Source organism: Ammospiza nelsoni, chromosome 23, assembly GCF_027579445.1.
Source record: "Ammospiza nelsoni isolate bAmmNel1 chromosome 23, bAmmNel1.pri, whole genome shotgun sequence".
Classification (NCBI taxonomy): Eukaryota; Metazoa; Chordata; class Aves; order Passeriformes; family Passerellidae; genus Ammospiza; species Ammospiza nelsoni.
Window position 1 is genome coordinate 324,605 of NC_080655.1, and position 18,329 is coordinate 342,933.

Sequence of the window (18,329 nt, forward strand, 5' to 3'; positions counted from 1 at the left end):
GGATTTTCTGCTGGGCTGACCCAGGTGCTCTGCCTTGCTAACTGGCTGGAGGCTGAGGTGAGTGGCAGAGTGGCTGGCACTCGCAGGGATGTGAGCATTGATCCCGCTCTGTGGGGCTGGCAGGGACGGGAGCACCCTCATCCCCTTCCAGGGGGTGTCCATGACTGCACTGGTTTCTCCTAAGACATTCATGCCATTTCTTGGCTTGACTGTGCCCCTTCACTCCCCTTAACCTCCCCTACACCTTCCTCCTTCTTTGACTCTCCAGTATTAAACACTAGTTTCCTGTTTATTCTCAAGAAAAAACATTCTTTAACTCCTAATCGCTTTCCTAAAGCCATAACCTGCCTTGTCTGCTGTTTAATAGGGAATCAATATTGTTGTAATACAATGAAATTTACATTGATTTGTCTCATTTTAACTGGCAGCTAAACCAATAAGTTATTAGTCCATGTGCTCCCGCCAGGAGGCCCAGTTGGCTTCTTCAAGCCCAACGTCTTTGCTAATAATTAATTACAAAAATCTGGCATAAGGTTTGCAAAGCCGGTTAGGCACAATTACTACTTGCAGCACTTTTTAAAATTAATGCAAGAGTGGAACCTGTCAGATTGAGATGTCTTTTAAATGTGCTCACGCTGGCAGGTGCAGGCTGGACAAAGACACCCACCTTGCCAAATCATCATAGAATCCCGAATAGTTTGGGTTGGAAACAACCTTAAGGCTCATCTCCTTCCAGTTCCCCTATTACGGGCAGGGACACCTTCCACTATCCCAGCTTGCTCCAAGCCCTGTCCTCCAACCTGGCCTTGGAAACTTCTGGGGATCCAGGGGCAGCTACAGCTGCTCTGGGCACCCTGGGCCAGGGCTCACACTCAGAGCTGTGTGGAGCCATCAGTGAGTGCCCAGCATCCTGATGATCTTACACTTATGCTGACTTTCACTGCAACCGTCTAATTGCCTAATTTCAGCTCCCTGGTGCACACCCTGTTCTTCCACTAAAAACGTGGTTTTAGGATGAACTGCCTGCTCTGGGCACGGGGAGGGTGTGTGAGCAGTGGCGGTGCTCTGCCAGCCTCAGCCCCGCTCTGTCCCTGCCGCAGCACAGGCAGCAAAGTGTGGGCTGGAGATCCGAGCCTGAGGTGTCCGTGCCATGCTCTGAATGCCTAATTAGCCAAACAGCTTCTGTAATTACAGCAGCACAGCCTGCTGCAGGAGCATTCCCTAACTGGCAGCTTCGGGGAGCCCAGTGCGCATCCCTGGCGCAGGAGGGACCTGAGATCAGCCCTGCAGTGACACAGGCAGGGGAAAGGGCAGGGCTCCTGCTGCTTTTGTCTCAAGAGCCAGTGTGGATCAGCCAACAAGAAATCAGAAGGTAAAATGGATTTCAGGCCAAGGGAAAAGGATGTTTGTCTCTGACTCAGGGGACTGGGAGAGCCATTTCTCATTCTAGCAAAACAGTGATTAACTCAGAGACAGGGGGGACTACTCCTCTGAGGCAGGACTGCTCCCAGCTGCAGTTTACATGGGATCTACGGTAATTCTGTTGTATTAATATAATTACCAGACAATCCATTTCAATAACATAATCACAACCCATATTTCATTCCTCAATTAGAATTCTGATGAGAACAATTTCCAAGCCATAACCTCCTCACAAACCCACCACTAAAAAGAGAACAATCCAATAATTTGTCTCTGTGTTAAGCCAATTAGTCAGTGGCTACAGAGCAGAAGGGGTTTTTCTTACTGGGTACTCATCAGCAGTGAAAGAGAAGTTTCAGGGGAAGAACATCTGTCTCTTCAGAGGCCTATTTTTAAGACTGAGCCATTTCTGCGGTCTCTCAGTTCCGTCTTGGCTATCCTTTTCAATTTAGCTGTGAGGTTTTCCACTGTTTTTCCTGCTTCAGCTTCCTGCCCTTCAGCAATGTTTTCATGCTGATGATGACACCAGGCTTGGCCAGCTCCTGCTTCTGCACCCAGTGGAGGGAAGGGTAAGGGTGAGAGACAGCTGAGCTCAGAGAGGACTGAGACACCTGAACTCAAAATGTTTGGACTCTCCCTGTCTCAGAGCTTGATCTGTTCCCAGCTATAATGCAACAGCCTCCAGAGCCTGCTCTACCTCCTGCTCCAGAGCTGCTTCAGACACCAGCTCTCTATGTCCTAAATTTAAACAAATTACATTTCCACCTGTCCAGGAGATCACAACAACATGCATGGGATGAATCCTGCTTACCTCAGCACTGGAATTAAGGAGCAGAAATGTGATTGTTTGCCACAGGAAAGCAGTTCAGAAAGCTGCATATTACACATTGTCGTGTTATACATGATGGCTTTGCATTGCAAGTCCTTGGAGATTGTAATGAATAAAATCTTGACAACATTTTCTCCTGCATTAATCATTTTAAGCTGATCCTACAGGATACAAGGGCAAATTAAATTCTATTTGCAATTTCATGCATGATGCCCGGCACGGCCGGTGCCTGAGCCAGCAGTTTTTCAGTAAGACAAGCGTGTAAGCTGCAATTATGCAGTTACTTTCTCCCATGTGCCAACTCTCTTATTACTGACAAATTTATAAATGAAAATGTGTGAATGGTATTAAACTCACCTTCAAGGAAGGAGCAAATAAAAATGAATGGTTTATAAGACTATATTTGAAGAAAAACACTACTTTTAATGGTTAAAATGATAAATGGAACATGTGTGCATTCACAGACTGCAGGGACCAGGAGGTTCTGATTCCCACCTGCTGGCACCAGCAGCCAGTCTCACACCTGGGAGTAAGCAGAGGCACAGCTGCCTCCATGGGGTGGTTCTACCCTGCCCTGAGGTGCTCCCACCAGAAGTGCAGGGTGAGACACCCTGTTCCCAAGCAGGGCTGCACAGGCAGCTCTGAGGCAGCACAGGGATGGCTCTTCAGCCAGGTGGGATTTTCCAGACAATTCTGGCCCCTTGTAGTGATTCCAGCATGCTTCCTTCTTCCTTTTTAAACTTCCTTTTGGTCCCTTCCCCAAAGGACTGATCCTGTACCGTGAGCCTATGGCTGCTTCCAAAATAAGAATGCCCTGTTCCAGGGAGAAAGGCCCCAGGGGTGCAGGAGGCTCACGAGGGCTGGGATCATCCCTCAGCATCCAAGAACCAGGGCTCATGCTTACCGTAGCAATGGGTGAACCTTCCCAACACACAGAACCTGCTGGGGCCTCAAAATGAACCAAATGATTACTGAGAAAAAGCTCTTGCTCATCCCCTTCTTGTTTTGGTAGCATTATGAGGCAGAGATGAGACAGCCCAAACAGTTTCCTTTTAATTCCAATAGCTGCATTCTCCTCTGGTCTCGTGGGGCAGTCACACATCCACCAGAACCAGGGGTAGAGGTGTGACTCCATTTGGAGGCATTTAGGATATTTTTTCTGATTTTTGGATATTCTTCCTGTCAAGAAAGCTGCAGCAGTAAGCCCAGAGCTGCTGTTGAGCAGAGGAGGAAGGTCTTTCGTCTAAACAGAAAATAAGCAGGGAAAGAGCTTGGCTTAAAAACTCTGACCAAACTGCAAATTATTCTGTTTAAAATAAATGAGTCTGTTGGAAATTTCCAATTGGACAGTTTGGTTTTGAGCGTTGGTGGATCAAAAGCTGCTTGTCCTTGGTGGCTGGAGGCAGTGGAGTGTCAGAAGCAATTCCCAGGCTCTGTGGGGTCCCTGGGCTGGGCTGGTTATTTGCCTGGTGGCTTTAACAAGAGCTCACTCAGGCTTATCTGTGATTATTGGGTCTTTAGGCTAGTCATGGTGAAAATGAAATAACAGCACAGCAGAGGCAGACGGAGCTCCCTTTGCTCAGCAGACCCAGAGCCCCCTCCCTGCTGGGCCACCAGGGCGCTGAACGCTCCATTTAACACTGGAACCGAAGCCAAACAGGAAGAAATTTATTCATGGCATTTTTGCAGCTTTTGTTCGGGATCTGCAGGGGGGCGTTCAGTGTAAATGTGCCTGGCTAGGCTTTTGCTAACCCTTGGTTTTCCTTGAGTGAGGGAAAAGGAAAAACAGCTGCAGACAGACTGTGTGGCTTCTGGCGTCCTGTAAAAACCAGGAGTAAATTCCTGGAAAAAATTTCCCTTGAAATGTGACACAAGAGCAGACAGTGGAACAAACATTCTCCTCCTTGGCTCATGGGCTGTAGCTCAGCACTATTAGTGGCACAGGGCTCACACCTCCCCTGACCTGGCAGGGCTTTGGGACCTGATCCCGCAGGTTAGTGTGTGCTCCATTCAGAGAGAGTTCCCTTAGAGTCTCCTGCCCTACCAGCTCTTGTTCTCACTACACCACTGAGGATTATTTTCCTGATTTTTTCCCCTTTTTGTTAATTTTCTCCTGAATTCTCCAATGTGTTTAGAGCACAATTGCATTTGCAGCATTTATGCCCCATCCCTGGAAGTGTTCAAGGCCAGGCTGGATGGAGTTTGGGGCAACCTGGTCTAGTGGGAGGTGTCCCTGCCCATGGCAGGGATGGGACAAGATGAGCTTTAAGGTCCCTTCCAACCCAATCCACTTTGTGATTCTGTGACTGCTCTTCCCTTGCTGTTCCACGTCTGACCAGGCTGCCGAGGCTTGCCTGGAGGCTCTTCAGAAAATCCCAGGAAAGGGCTTTTGTACCAATTTATTTCACTGCTGATTTAGGCTTAGGAACGTGTCTTGTCACCTCGGTTGTTACACATCCTTTATGGCTTGGCAATGCAGCTGCCTCCCCTGGCAACACAGAACAGCAAAGGTGAAGAGCCTGGGAGGGTGAGGCAGCTAAAGACTTAGAAAGTGATATTCTTCAGAAGAGGTCTAGAATTAGCATTTTCTCCAGGGAAAGGGGCAGCGTCCCTGCTCCAACCAGCACAGCAGGGAAATAGGAATGGTCATAATGCGCTGGTGGTTGAAAGTATCCTGATGGACCAAATTTTTGCTCTTATGTAAACATGTCACTTTCAGAACAAGGTTAGGGTGTTCAGCCCTGTGGAATGGCAGCCAGCTGGTGTTTGAAGCTCTGTACATTTGCATTATAAAGGATCAGATTCAGATGCAAATTATATACCTTGTTTCAACAGAAGTTTTAAGCAGTGAAAATTTTCCTTTGAAGAGCTGATTCCTGTGATAACAGACCTGTACCACCCTTGTGAGGGGCTCACTCCCTTGGCAGAGCAGGGGCGGCAGAGCTGGTGGGGTGCGAACAAAACCAAAATCTCTTGCCAAGAGCCACAGCAAGGTAGGAACTGGCACTTTGCTGCATGGAGTTCACCTGGCACTGCTGGGCGCAGACTGTGTGAAAGCCTCCAGTTTTTGACAGCCTTTTTGAAAACCTGTAAAAGTCCAGTGCTGCCCTCATCTGCTTGAGGGACAGAGAAAACTCACTGTCATCATCCCAGGACTTGCACGGTGATTTCCCAGCTCCATAATTTTACTGGGCCTGTCCATGCCCATCACCTGTTGGGGTGGCTCACAGGTGTGCTCAGGAGGAGGCTGAGGGCAGGGGGACCCCAGCTCTGCAGTCACCCCTCATCCCTTCCCCTGGGCAGCGTGCAATGGAGCAGACTCTCCCCAGGTGGAAGAGAGGGAAAAAATGAATGTGCATGCTGTGGAGCTGGGAATAAATGCCTTTGCTGTCAAGCAGTTCTCTGGGTCTGGGGGCGCACAGGGCTGTAACCCCGGCTGGGCTCTGTGGCGTGCCCCTGGGCTGCTCCCCTGCCCTGTGCCCTGGCGCTCAGCCCTGCTCTCAGCCCAGAGCCCTGGGCAGCCCTGCCAGCGTGCCCGGGGCAGCTCCTGGCACAGGACAGGTGCGGGCGCTCCCACAGGTGTGCCTGGGTCTGTGGAGGTCCAGAGCTGCTCCCGTACCACAGCTCCTACAAGAGCCTTTTCTGTGTCTACGGGGAGATGAAGAGGTGGTTTCCACCCTGGGAGCCACAATCTGTCATGTTCGTATTTTTGTTGTCTCCTCTGAACATATTTAGAGGATTAGAGAAAACCCACATCATACTAGGGATTTAAAGGTTATTAAGGGAGAAATGCATTTTTCAGCACCTGCTGCCTGAAAAGTGTGCAGCCAAGTGTTTTAAATACCCTAGTGCTATTATTCATAGAAAACACTTTTCTTTCCCTTTTTTTTTTTTTCAGTATAGCTGTAGTCATCACTCAGCCTTATAACTATAATGGATGGTTGCTAGAAGCTTTCCAAACAAGGCAGCACAAGATACAGACAGTTAACCCACATCAATTCTCTAAGGAAATTTCATGTTGGGCCCTTCAATTCGCTCCTTTTGAAATTATTCTGATCAGTCAGTGCATAGGGCACTGCCGTAGGGAAAATATTGAACATGAAACAAAGTGGAATGAGATTTGAAATAATAAAAATAAAGAAAAAGCATAGAGAAGAGATTCAGGTACACTTCCAAAATTCTAATGAACTCATTTGCAGAGCCAAAAATTTCTCCGAGACTCCAGTTGATTCAAAAAGAAATGTACTTAATTTAAAACAACTCACTTCAGGGAGCTCTGTACTGGGATGAAATGTATTAAATAATTGATCAACCAGAGAATAAGAAAGAGGGGGCGGGGAGGGAAAGAAAGAAAAACAAAGGGAAGAAAGGTGCCTGGGTGGTGTGTGACCTGGAAATGAAAGACACCTCTACCTGGGGCGTGGGTGACACACTGAAGGGGTGACAGGGTTCCCAGAGCCACCACACTGTCCCCAAGGCTTGGTGGCACCAGCCAAACCAGGGACACATCCCTGCACCACTCCAGCTCTTCACCTCATCCCAAAACTGGAATAACACAAGTTTTATTACATTTCTTTCCAGTCCCAAAGTCACATAGAGACCCTTCATCCTGTGTGGCCTCTGCTGTGGGATTGGTTTCCTTTCTGCTTCATTGGGTGTTTTACAAAGAGTTCAAAATAAAAAAAATATATTTCATCCTTTCTCCTCAGCAGCTCTAAGGGCAAATTACGATGGAGCTGATATGAAAACACACACATTGATAATTTTTGTGCAGTGGCTTGGATTTGGATGTAAAATGGAAATACACATTTAGTGCTTGGCTGTGGCACTGCTGTGCATGCAAACAGCAATTAAAACCTGCAGCCAAATGCCATAAATCCACCAGTGACAGAATAAATGCTGTTAAAGACGGAAAATGAAAAGGAACTGCAGCTCATTTGCATTTTGTAAGAGTAATTTTGTTCAGGCTACAGTTGTTCTGAATGAAATGTAACTTCCAAGTAAAGTTTCACTGCACTGAGGCCAGTGTGTGAGTGCAAGAGTCTTCAAACACTGATGGGCTGCTCTGGAGACAATTCCCGAAACACCAATTATTTTTTGTCCAACAATATGTGGCATCATTCAACAAGTGAGCTAAACCCTTGGGGTGTAAAGCACACATTAAAGTACAGGACTGAAGTCAAAGTGAGAAATTAAAGGAGATTATTTCAGTAAGTATGAATGTGAATTTTTGGTCCTTTTCCTTTCCTTTGGCTTTTGCACTGTGCTCCCTCCCAGAGACAAAGGCATCCCTTGGAAAAATTACTGATTACATGGAAGTGGATTAACAGGAGGCAGGCAGCACCAATGAAAGCAGTTAACTGCTTATTGCACTTCCCTTTGCCTGGTCCCTGGTGATTTTCTCGCCAATGAATAATTCAACAGCCACTGACACATGAGTAACAGCTCCTGATTTGCATTGAGCATCATTCATTAGGAAGAGGGTGAAAACCTCATCTATCTGCCAGCTAACTCCTCATCCCTGGGAGTGTCCAAGGCCAGGCTGGACAGGGCTTGGAGAAACCTGGGCTGTGGGAAGTGTCTCTGCCCGTGGCAGGGGGGTAGAACTGGGTGAGCCTTACAAGAAAGCCCTTCTATTGCAAGCCAATCCATGATTGGATGATAATGCTGGTTCAGGTTCTTGCCCAGGACCTGGTGGCATAACATGAACTTCAGTGGGCAGGAGGGGAGCACCATGCCCTGATCCCAGGCACTCCCCATCCCATGGAGAGAATTCTGGGACTGTCACCCCATCCAGTGCTGGCCACATGTGGCCTCCAGCCTCCATCACCATGGCAGGGATGGGAGCCGGCCTCTCCAAATCCCCCTTATTCCCAGCATCAGCCTTTTGGTGTATTAAATCACTGGGTGCTATGCAGAGCTGATAATCAGATTTACTGATGGAGTTTCTCTGTCTCAGAGGCTCAACTAATCCCTTTTAATCCTTTTCTTAAACTCTTTCTTACAAGTGCTTACAACAGACTTTATCTTTCGGCTTTGCATCTAATTTTGGTTTCCAAATGTGTTTTTTTTTCAAGCAAGCATGTATCTCTACTTGTTATTTCTAAATGGCTGAAGTGGAACATATTATACTTGCTCTACAATTATTCCACTGCTCTCCCAGCTCATGAACCATCCTGAAAAATGCATCCAAACATACCAAAGGGGCTCTGAGAGTTGTGGACGTGGAGTCTGGCAGCAGCTTTGCCTTCCTAAAGGGCATGTGCCAGCATCTGCCTAACATGGGGCTGAGGCATGTCCAAGCTCCAGGCTGACAGAAGAGAGGTTTTTAACTCAGGGATCATTTTTTGGAGAGATTGGTGGTTTGTGGTGTGTGATATGCTGTCAGGATTGAAGCTTGGCAATCCTATGGCTTCTTTTGTTCCTTTCCATAGCTGGCAATAATCTCTCAAATGGAAAAAAGTTCCATTTTTAACCTGTGAATATTGGTTCAGCCGAGCAAGGGCAAGGGAAGGAACAGCTGACCTTTATGAGTAAGGTTTAGATTGGCTGTCAGGGAAAATTTCTTTGCTGGAAGGGTGGTCAAGCCTTGGAACAGGCTGACCAGGGGAGTGGTGGAACCACCATTCCTGAAAATGTTCAAAAACCATGTGGATGTGGTGTTGAGGGACATGGTTTAGTGGTGTACCTGGCAGAGCTGGGTTAATGCTGGACTCAATGACTCTAGAGGACTTTTCCAACCTTAATGATTCCATGATTCTAAGTTAAAGGTGATTTGGAAACTAGTGGACAAAAAGAAATCACCCATTTCCTTTTTTTTTCCTTCTTTTTTTGAGTAGGTGCAACAATCATTCCAACAAGCAATGAGATTGTTCTCCTGTGAACACCTCCTCACTGCATTCCAACTCCAGTGCCCAGGCACCTTTTGGGATGCTGCAAATTATATAAAAGCCCAGCCTGAGTCACACCAATTAATCTCTGCATCCGCAGCCCCACTCACTCCTTCTCTTGCCTCTCCTACGTGTGGGCTTCCAACCAACCAGCTCAGCCTGTTCCCATAGCAACTGAGCAGCACATCACCACAGAGTCAGGCTGCTGGGCTTTTCAAGTTCTCATCAGAGCTTTATTCCCCCTCAGAAGGCCAAGCTGTTCACTGTGACCAGGGACAGCCACTCTGCCTCGGCTGCCAGCACAAAATGGGACTCAGCAGCAATGGCCCCATGCCAGCGCCCAGCAAACTCAGGAGCTGAAGTTTGCTGTCAATATTTGCATCACATTAATCAATTCCAGCTGCAGATGAGGCAAGAAAGAGAGGATACAGGAGAGGGATGCTATGCAGATGTCTAGGGATGTCTTTTGTCCTATTGGCACTAATATTGCTTTCTTTACCAGTAGGTTAAAAACTGTTTTAATCATCTGCTATGAAGATCTTTAAGGTCCTTTCCAAGCCAAACCATTCTATGGTTCTAAAACTGGCAAAATTGCACATGCTCTTCCATCTCTGCCTGTTCCATGGCTGTGTCCAATGGCTGTGCAGGCATGGGCTGCATGCCAGCTCCTGGATCAGCAGGAAGATTGGGGCAGTCAAGTCTTTCTGCATCCCACCACTTCCAGAGCATCCCCCAAGGGCTTGAACAGGCTTGGGCAGCAGCAGCAGCAGCAGCTTCCCAGTGTTTCTCAGCTGGGGCTTTGGAAAGGGGAGGCAATGACCACTCACCAAGCCCTTCACACAGGGAAATTGAGTTCAGGCCCGCAGTTAGGGTGACAAGCTCTTGTGGGTCTAAAGGTCTTTGAGAAATGCTTCTGAAAAAGTGCTGTCCCTGGGTTCCAGGGGATCCCTCCACATAAAGCCAGGCAGAGTCACCCAAAAAAATCCCACTCCACTGGGGAGAGAAGCAAGAAACCAGCAAGTCTCAGAGCTGCATCTGATAGGAAACCTTATATCTTCTGCCTGGAGTTTTGGTTTTCTATCTAAAGCTGCTAATATAAATATTTACTGGCAATTTTCCCCATTATATTAGCAGCAGCACTTTGTGCAGGCTGAGTTTCTTAAGGAAATACTTTAAAAATTTACATATTCAAATTATCTCCAATTTTTTTTCCCTCAGGAGTAGAACTCTTGCACATATGGCTTTGCTTATACAACTAGTTTGATTAGATTTTATGTTTCCATCTGTAATTTATGGTAAATTGCCTACAGATTCATTAAAAAAAAACATCCTTTAAATATGTTCTGAATAATCTCTTCCATGTATTTTATATATAGAACAAAAGTGAGGTGATTCTGTATTCTAAAGGGACACCTACTGATAAGAACATGTTACATTTGTAGCAGTTTAAATGCAGGATATAGAAAATGTCTATCTTGTTGGGATTTTAAATCCCCACTAAAATGCATTTCAAGGAATCAATCAGTACTGAGTCACTGTACAAGAATTGCTTTAATAAATCTAGAGGTGTCAGACTCTAAGTGAATTGCACATTAAATAAAATCTGATTCTTCATTGAATGTATTGATTATTATCATTAAGAGCAGATCTGCTACTGTTGGCAAGCAGGAGGCTGACAGGATGACAGCAGCACTGCTGAGCTCCAGAGAAAGGATGTTTTGTGTGCAACCTGGGAAGCATCTCAGAATCTCAGAATAGTTTAGGTTGGAAGGGGCCTGAAAACTCACCTAGTTCCATCCCCTGCTCTGGGCAGCGACACCTTCCACTAGACCAGGTTGCTCCAAGCCCCAGCCAACCTGATCTGATCTGAAGTCAACTCCATGCACATCTTGCCAGCTCAGGGAGAGCCCAGGGGCAGAGCAGGAGCTCACCCTGGGATGGGGACTGTGGGGATAGAGGGGATGGCTCACCCCTGTGCTCCTGACACGGCACCGTGCCCTGCACTGACCCAAACCACTGAGCCATCACTGCGGCAAGTTCTCAGCTCATTGCTTGCACACAGGTAATCATTGTAATATAAAGTGTTCAACCCATTGCCCCTGCATTTTCCATAACTCCTTTAACCAGTTCAGGACCAATATTCCATAAATATATATTCTCCCCAAAAGGCCATTTTCCAAGTATGGGTTTGATGTAAAACGAACTATTACAATATCTGATTTATAAGGCATGTGAAGTTTCTAACTGAAAAAAAGAAGGATGATGTATTTCTCAGGTGTCTTGCTGATTTATTTGCCATGTGGCAATTGATTAGTCATGTCAGCAACTTCATAAGTAACATAATTAATTCTGAAGTTATCCTCAAGTTATCCAAGTCCTGTGTCACTGATGAATGTGTGATGAGTCTGAGTTATAGGTTGCCTCTGAACTTGACTGACTCGAAATAAGTCACCAAGCTGAGTTGTAAATCACAAGAGATGGATCTGAGTACATCGCTGAGTCACAAGCAGGTTTTAGATCACACACATCCCGATTTACGGGCTGGTGAGGTGGCCTCTGCTCTGTCTCATGGTTTGGGAGTAAATGCCACAGTGTAAATCTGGGATGCCAGTATCAAACAGCACCTTCCTTGGGGACACACAAGGTGGAACAGCACCCAGGCAGAGCTGCACTGCTCCTGTCACACCCAGCAGCACTCAGGAATCATCACTGATGCTCCTGTCACACTCTGGAACCAGCACCAATGCTCCTGTCACACCCAGCAGCACTCTGGAATCATCACTGATGCTCCTGTCACACTCTGGAACCAGCACCCTGCTCCTGTCACACCCAGCAGCACTCAGGAATCATCACTGATGCTCCTGTCACACTCTGGAACCAGCACCAATGCTCCTGTCACACCCAGCAGCACTCAGGAATCATCACTGATGCTCCTGTCACACTCTGGAACCAGCACCAATGCTCCTGTCACACCCAGCAGCACTCTGGAATCATCACTGATGCTCCTGTCACACTCTGGAACCAGCACCCTGCTCCTGTCACACCCAGCAGCACTCAGGAATCATCACTGATGCTCCTGTCACACTCTGGAACCAGCACCAATGCTCCTGTCACACCCAGCAGCACTCAGGAATTATCACTGATGCTCCTGTCACACTCTGGAACCAGCACCAATGCTCCTGTCACACCCAGCAGCACTCTGGAATCATCACTGATGCTCCTGTCACACTCTGGAACCAGCACCCTGCTCCTGTCACACCCAGCAGCACTCTGGAATCATCACTGATGCTCCTGTCACACTCTGGAACCAGCACCAATGCTCCTGTCACACCCAGCAGCACTCTGGAACCAGCACGGATGTTCCTGTCACACTCTGGAACCAGCACCAATGCTCCTGTCACACCCAGCAGCACTCTGGAATCATCACTGATGCTCCTGTCACACTCTGGGATCATCACTGATGCTCCTGTCACACCCAGCAGCACTGGGAACCAGCACTGACCTCTTCCTGCAGAGGGAGAGCTCCAGATGTGCCTCATGTTCCCTTTCTTCCTCTCCCCCCGAGGTACCCACAGTAAGCCTGACTGGTGCTGGCAGATATTGCAGGCTATTAATTAAGATGTCATTTACAGGCCCACTGGGTGACCTTAATTAAACTATAAAATGGCAAACACTAATAAGGAAGATCATATTGCTGTGGGGGGTGAATCAAACACATTAACCTCCTGGCGAGGAATTCTTTCTTCATCCGACAGGCATAAGAGACCTCGCAGCTTAATGCAAGGTGTCCTCAGGGTCACTGCTGGGCCGTGCATGGCACAGCTCCTCCTCACAGCTGTGGTTCCTCCTGTGGAGCACAGCTCGGTGCATAACCCCTGCAGACTCCACGCTGGCACAGGGACCTTTCCTCAGAGCATCAGACACTGCTCTCCAGGAGCATCAACATGGGGCTCCTTTCTCCTTGTCCTCTTTTTGGGGCTCTTCTCCCTTTTCTATTTATTACCACAGACTGAGGTGGAGATCACCAGAAACTCTGAGGCTGCACATGAAGCTCTTCTGTTTGTTTTCCTTCCTGTGCATCGCTCCAATGCTGCCACACTAAACACTCATTTCATATTCCCAGGGGGTGAGGGAGATGCCATGAGAGACACATTTACATCTGTAAACTGCAATCAAAGCTAATTAAACCAAACACAAATACTGATTAATAGAAGAGGGAACCTGATGTCAAGTCCCGTGGCTCCATACCAAGTAACAGAGGCTTCTTTTTTAAGACACAGATTTGCTTGTTCCCTTTAATTCCCAACATCTGGTGGCACATCTCCAGCTCCTGGCTCCAAGGCAGCTGTACTGCATTTGGAAGTGATACAGGGAAAAGCATCTGACAGCCAGAGCTCTGCCTGAAATGCAGCTTCCCTTTAAAAACTCACCACTGGGACACTACAATATGACATAAGCTCCATCCTTGTGCTCATTTTGCACCAGGCCACTGGTTTAATTTTATTTCATTAAAGCTGAATTTATTCCAGCAAAGCAGTTAAAATATTAATTAATAGACTTGCTGCATTTAAGAGTCCTGGATTCCTTGCTCCAGGCATCAGCTTTCCAGATGAGGTCTCAGATGGAAGTAGGTGCTAGCAGGAGAGATAAGGGTGCAGAAACAGCTCACACTGGAGTGAGTGGCCACAGCAGTTCCTGCACAGTTTTCACAACTCACAGAGAAAAAAGCCCTTACAGAACTGAGTATCCACAATATTTATTTTGCTGTTAATGAACATGGTCTCAGCCCCTGTAATAATCACAGGATTCCCAGTGTATTTAAGTATTATTGTATTTAAATAATTGATTGACTTAGAGCTCACTAATATGAATACATCCAGGAGTGTTTAATTGGATCATTACTTAATCCTGGCTCCGTGCACTGTATCATGTTACCAATAAATCAATTTTGCTTCTCTCTGCCTGTCAGATCTCACTGCTGATGGCTCAGAGGCCCAGGCTGGGCTGGGAGCACTGCAGAGAAGGTGACACAAGGGAGGTGGCCAGTGCTGCTCCACAGGACTCCAGGGGCAGCTGGGTCCTGGCACACACGGGGAAGCTGAGAGCAGAGAAAAGCACACCATTAGAAGGAAATGGAGCATGTGCTAATTTGTCTGTGTTTTCAGTTAGCACGCATTTATTAGGATGTCTGACTTGCTCATATCCAGGTCAGCCTGGTAATATATTAACCTCTGGTGCCACAGACGTGCACAGGAAAAAATCAAACCACAATTCACAGGGATTTTACACACTGCCCAAGGCACTTCGTGACCATGCCCAGCACTGGCAGCTGGAGGTACTGCTGGTTGCCACCACGGCATCTGTCACCCTGACGAGGAAGGGATGCAGAGGCTCCTGGCGGTGGGGCTCTGGGCCAAACAGCAGAGGATTGGACCCCTGTGGGACTGGGGACAGGGGGCTGAGATGCCCATGAGTCAGAGAAGAGGGGATTGAAACTGTCCTGTCATGGGGATGAAGGGATTGGGACCCCTGTGAGACAGGGACCAGGGCACTGGGAGCGCTGTGAAAGGGGAAGCAAGAGGATCAGGAAGCAGGGGATGCTGAATGGGTCAGGAGAGCCAGTGCTAGATCACAGACCGAATGCTCCTGCAAATGTCAACAAAACCATACACATATTTTCATTTCTACCTATTTGACCTATGAACTAACTGCAAAATTTCTCTCTAATCCCTAGTAGATGAGCATCAGAGCAGACCTAGGGTCCAGGCTAATCCCTTTATTATGAAGCAATGCTATGGAAATCAAATACCAGCAGTAAGTCAGGAGATTAACAAGCTGGGAAATGCACAAATTAAATTGCATCCTCCCTCTCTGCTCTGGCCCAGCCAATGGCTCTTTTTCTGCTGTGGCCACTGCAGCTGCCCCAGCAGGAAAACAAGGCCAGAAATCCCTTGATAAAAATGAGCCTCTATTTAATCCCTGATGCAGGTAGCAAGCAGAGTGTGCCCAGGATGAGCCCCTGTCCGTGCAGCCCCTCATGGTGGGGTTCTAGGGGATGTCCTGTGCAGGTCCAGCAGCTGGACACAATGATCCTTGTGGGTCCCTTCCAGTTCAGGATATTCTGTGATCCCAGGGATCCTCCTGGGGCATGGCAGGAGTCAGGCTGCCAGCTCTGCCCTGACCCAGCAGCATGGCGCATCTGCCTTTATGGCACAGGACCATCTAAATGAATATTTTATTCATTCCCTTAAGAACATCTTCACAAATGCACAGTTGAATAAAACATGAGGATGCATTTTTGGAAGAGCCATCTAATGCTTCCAACAGCCCCATCACAGTGTATTAACCAGAGAAAAGATTGAGCTGTTGTATTTTTATTTTAGTGATTCTGATGGAGTCCCATGGCATGCAAGGCAGTGGGGAAGGTGCCCACGGCCCCATCTCCCTGTGGCCACGTGTCCCCATGTCCTGGTGGTGGGGCTGTGGCTGCTGTTGGCTTCTGTCCTGAGCGTGGGAGGGATGGGGCAGCATGCCTGGGCGCTGAAGCCCCTTGGTTCACATCCCCAAAACAGGGATATATCTACTTGCAAACAAGCCAGACTGGGGAAAAATAAAGCAGTGTTCTTAGTGAAAGGTATTGGCAAAGTAGAAAAAAAACCTGACCCATGTGCTCACATCCAAATACACTCGTGCCAGAACAGCCACAGGCACCTGCCACCTCTGAATCCTGTAAGCTGGATGAGACAGGTTCTGCTTCTCATCTCTGATAAACCAGTTCCAGGTTTCTCCATTCCTGAGCACAGCACGGGAGATGCACAGGGATGTTTTTGCATGGCTGAGGTGATTCTAACAAAAATCTTTCTACTTCTGGAAAAGACAATTCTTTTCTTGTTTGAATTCATTGAAAAGCAGCAATTAAGCCAATGGGCAGAGAGGAGCAAGCAGAGCCACGGCAGGAGAGTGGAGGGGGCAGGGGTTATAGGGAATGGGAACCAATTAAGGCCGAGAGGAGGAAATTTAGCACAGAAACGTTCCTCCAGCCCTAAATTGGACTTGCACTCACCAGTGCAAGGGGCCACTGATGGTAGGTTCCTTGTGGGATGCCATAGGAGCAGCACTTGCAAAAGTCACAAGGGTGGCACTAGTTAGAGCAGCAAAGCATCAGGGAAAGGGAAACAGCTTTTGGGGAAGAGGACAGACCAGGTGTGGCCTGAATGCACCACGGCTGGGTGAAGGAAAGGGCACCAAAGATGTGACCCTTGGAGGCATCCCCTGCTCCCACAGTGACACAGAGTTCACCATCCAGGAGAGCGCAGCAACCCCAATGTGGACAAGGTGAGGTCCATGTGAATGTCCTCCCTTGGAAAGCTCCTCTTCTGGAATAGCTTGGCATCACTGCTGACAGGTAGCACTGATTTATAATGCAGAAATAAATGAGCCTGCTCTGCAATTTCACCTAATTTTGTCTCCCATTTCAATTTGCCATCTTTCAGCATAATGCTGGGTGGTTAATTATGTTTCCATCTTATTTCTTTGATAATACTGCACCTTGTACTGCTCAAAGGGTTTCATTTTACCTTTCATTTCACCTCCTAGCACAGCTCTACATTTAGTCAGCTTGTAATTTGGGGGTATTTTATGCATTATGCTTTTAGTATTTGTAGGTAAAATGGAATCCTTGTCTTTTAATTCACTCTCTAATAATTCTCCACCAAATCTTAATACAAAAGATATTTTTTTCCCCGAAGACTAATTGAATGGGGTGTAATTATAATACCCAGGGAGATGATATTGAAAGTACGTTAACTGTGACAGTTTCCTCTGACTAATCACCCCTTGGGCAACTTCAAATCTTGTCTGTGCAAGCTCCCAGTCAGATACTGCACAGATGTGCCAAGACAGAACTTGGCACAAGACTTTCCCACCAAGATGGGGACTTGGGCAGGGTGGATCTGGGACCCTGGCACGAGAGCTCGGGGTGTCCAAGCTGCTGATGCAGCTGCAGGGGTTGATTTGTGTTGTCATCTTATTGCAGGGGTTCTATAGTGTTGTCTCCTTACCACAAAAGTTTCATACCTTCTTGGTGTTTTCTTGTGGGCGTCTCCTCAGAGCACTGACTCTGTCTCCTTCACAAAGCAGCCAACTGACTCCAGTTCCCTTCTTAACCAGCCACCCACTCTTTTATAGCACTCTTCTTCTCACTGGTTAGAGCTGTGGCCTGTTAAAGTCAGGCCTGTTCCTAATCTTTGATAATGGGCCCAGCTGCAACTCCTTAGGGGTGAGAGTACTTTCTATACTATCTTTATTTTCTTATATTCCATCCCCCTGCAGATTTGTCCTTCAGGGACCAGCAGTGTGGTCACACGGAGAGAGAAGGGATGAGGGTGTCTGCTGGGGACCGTGCCGGTGGCATTGTCCCACTGAGGCGGTGAAGAGACAGGGCACAAAGTCCTTGTCTCAGCCCAGGGATGTTCCCATCACCATCACCCTCCTCCTCGGTTTATTGCTCCTGCTAGGATGTTTGTCTGCTTGGCCAAAGGAAAGCACTGAAAATACAGTGAGTGGAAGAAGGGCAGAGGGCCAGAAGTTGCGGCAGCTGCATCCTTCCCTGGCTGCTCAGGAGTCAGAGGTAACAGCAGCAGTCCTGCAGGCTGCAGTGCTCTCCTTGGAAACACATTTACCTGCCAGGAGAGGAGCAGCAATTTGCAGTATTTGTGTACTCTGATGGTGTGATAGCAGCGAGGTCAGCACTCAGCAGACACCAAGGGGCTATTTCCTCACTAAACTGTGGGCTGCAGTAAGTGAAAAATAAGCTTCAAGGGTGCCTATTATGCAGACAATAAAATGTTTTTATACCAATGTAGGTGTCAAGCTCAACACTTCCGCAGAGTGGATCCTTCACGTTATGAGCCAGCTATGAAAATGCTCAGCCAAGCAGGGAAGTTCCCATCTACAGCCTGGTGTTTCCTGCTGGAAATAACAGATTCTCCCTCTGCATCCGACAGCCTAGGTTCTCAGAGGGCACAGGACTCCAGCAGGGAACCTTTGAAATCCCAGTCTGGCCTTTGGCAGGGGGAGCATCTTCGGGGGCATGGCGCTGCAGCAGTGGGAGCTGTCACACAAAGGGGAAGCAACAGGAAAAGAGGAGCTCTCAGCAAAGCATCCTGTAGAAATTAATGCACTTTTCC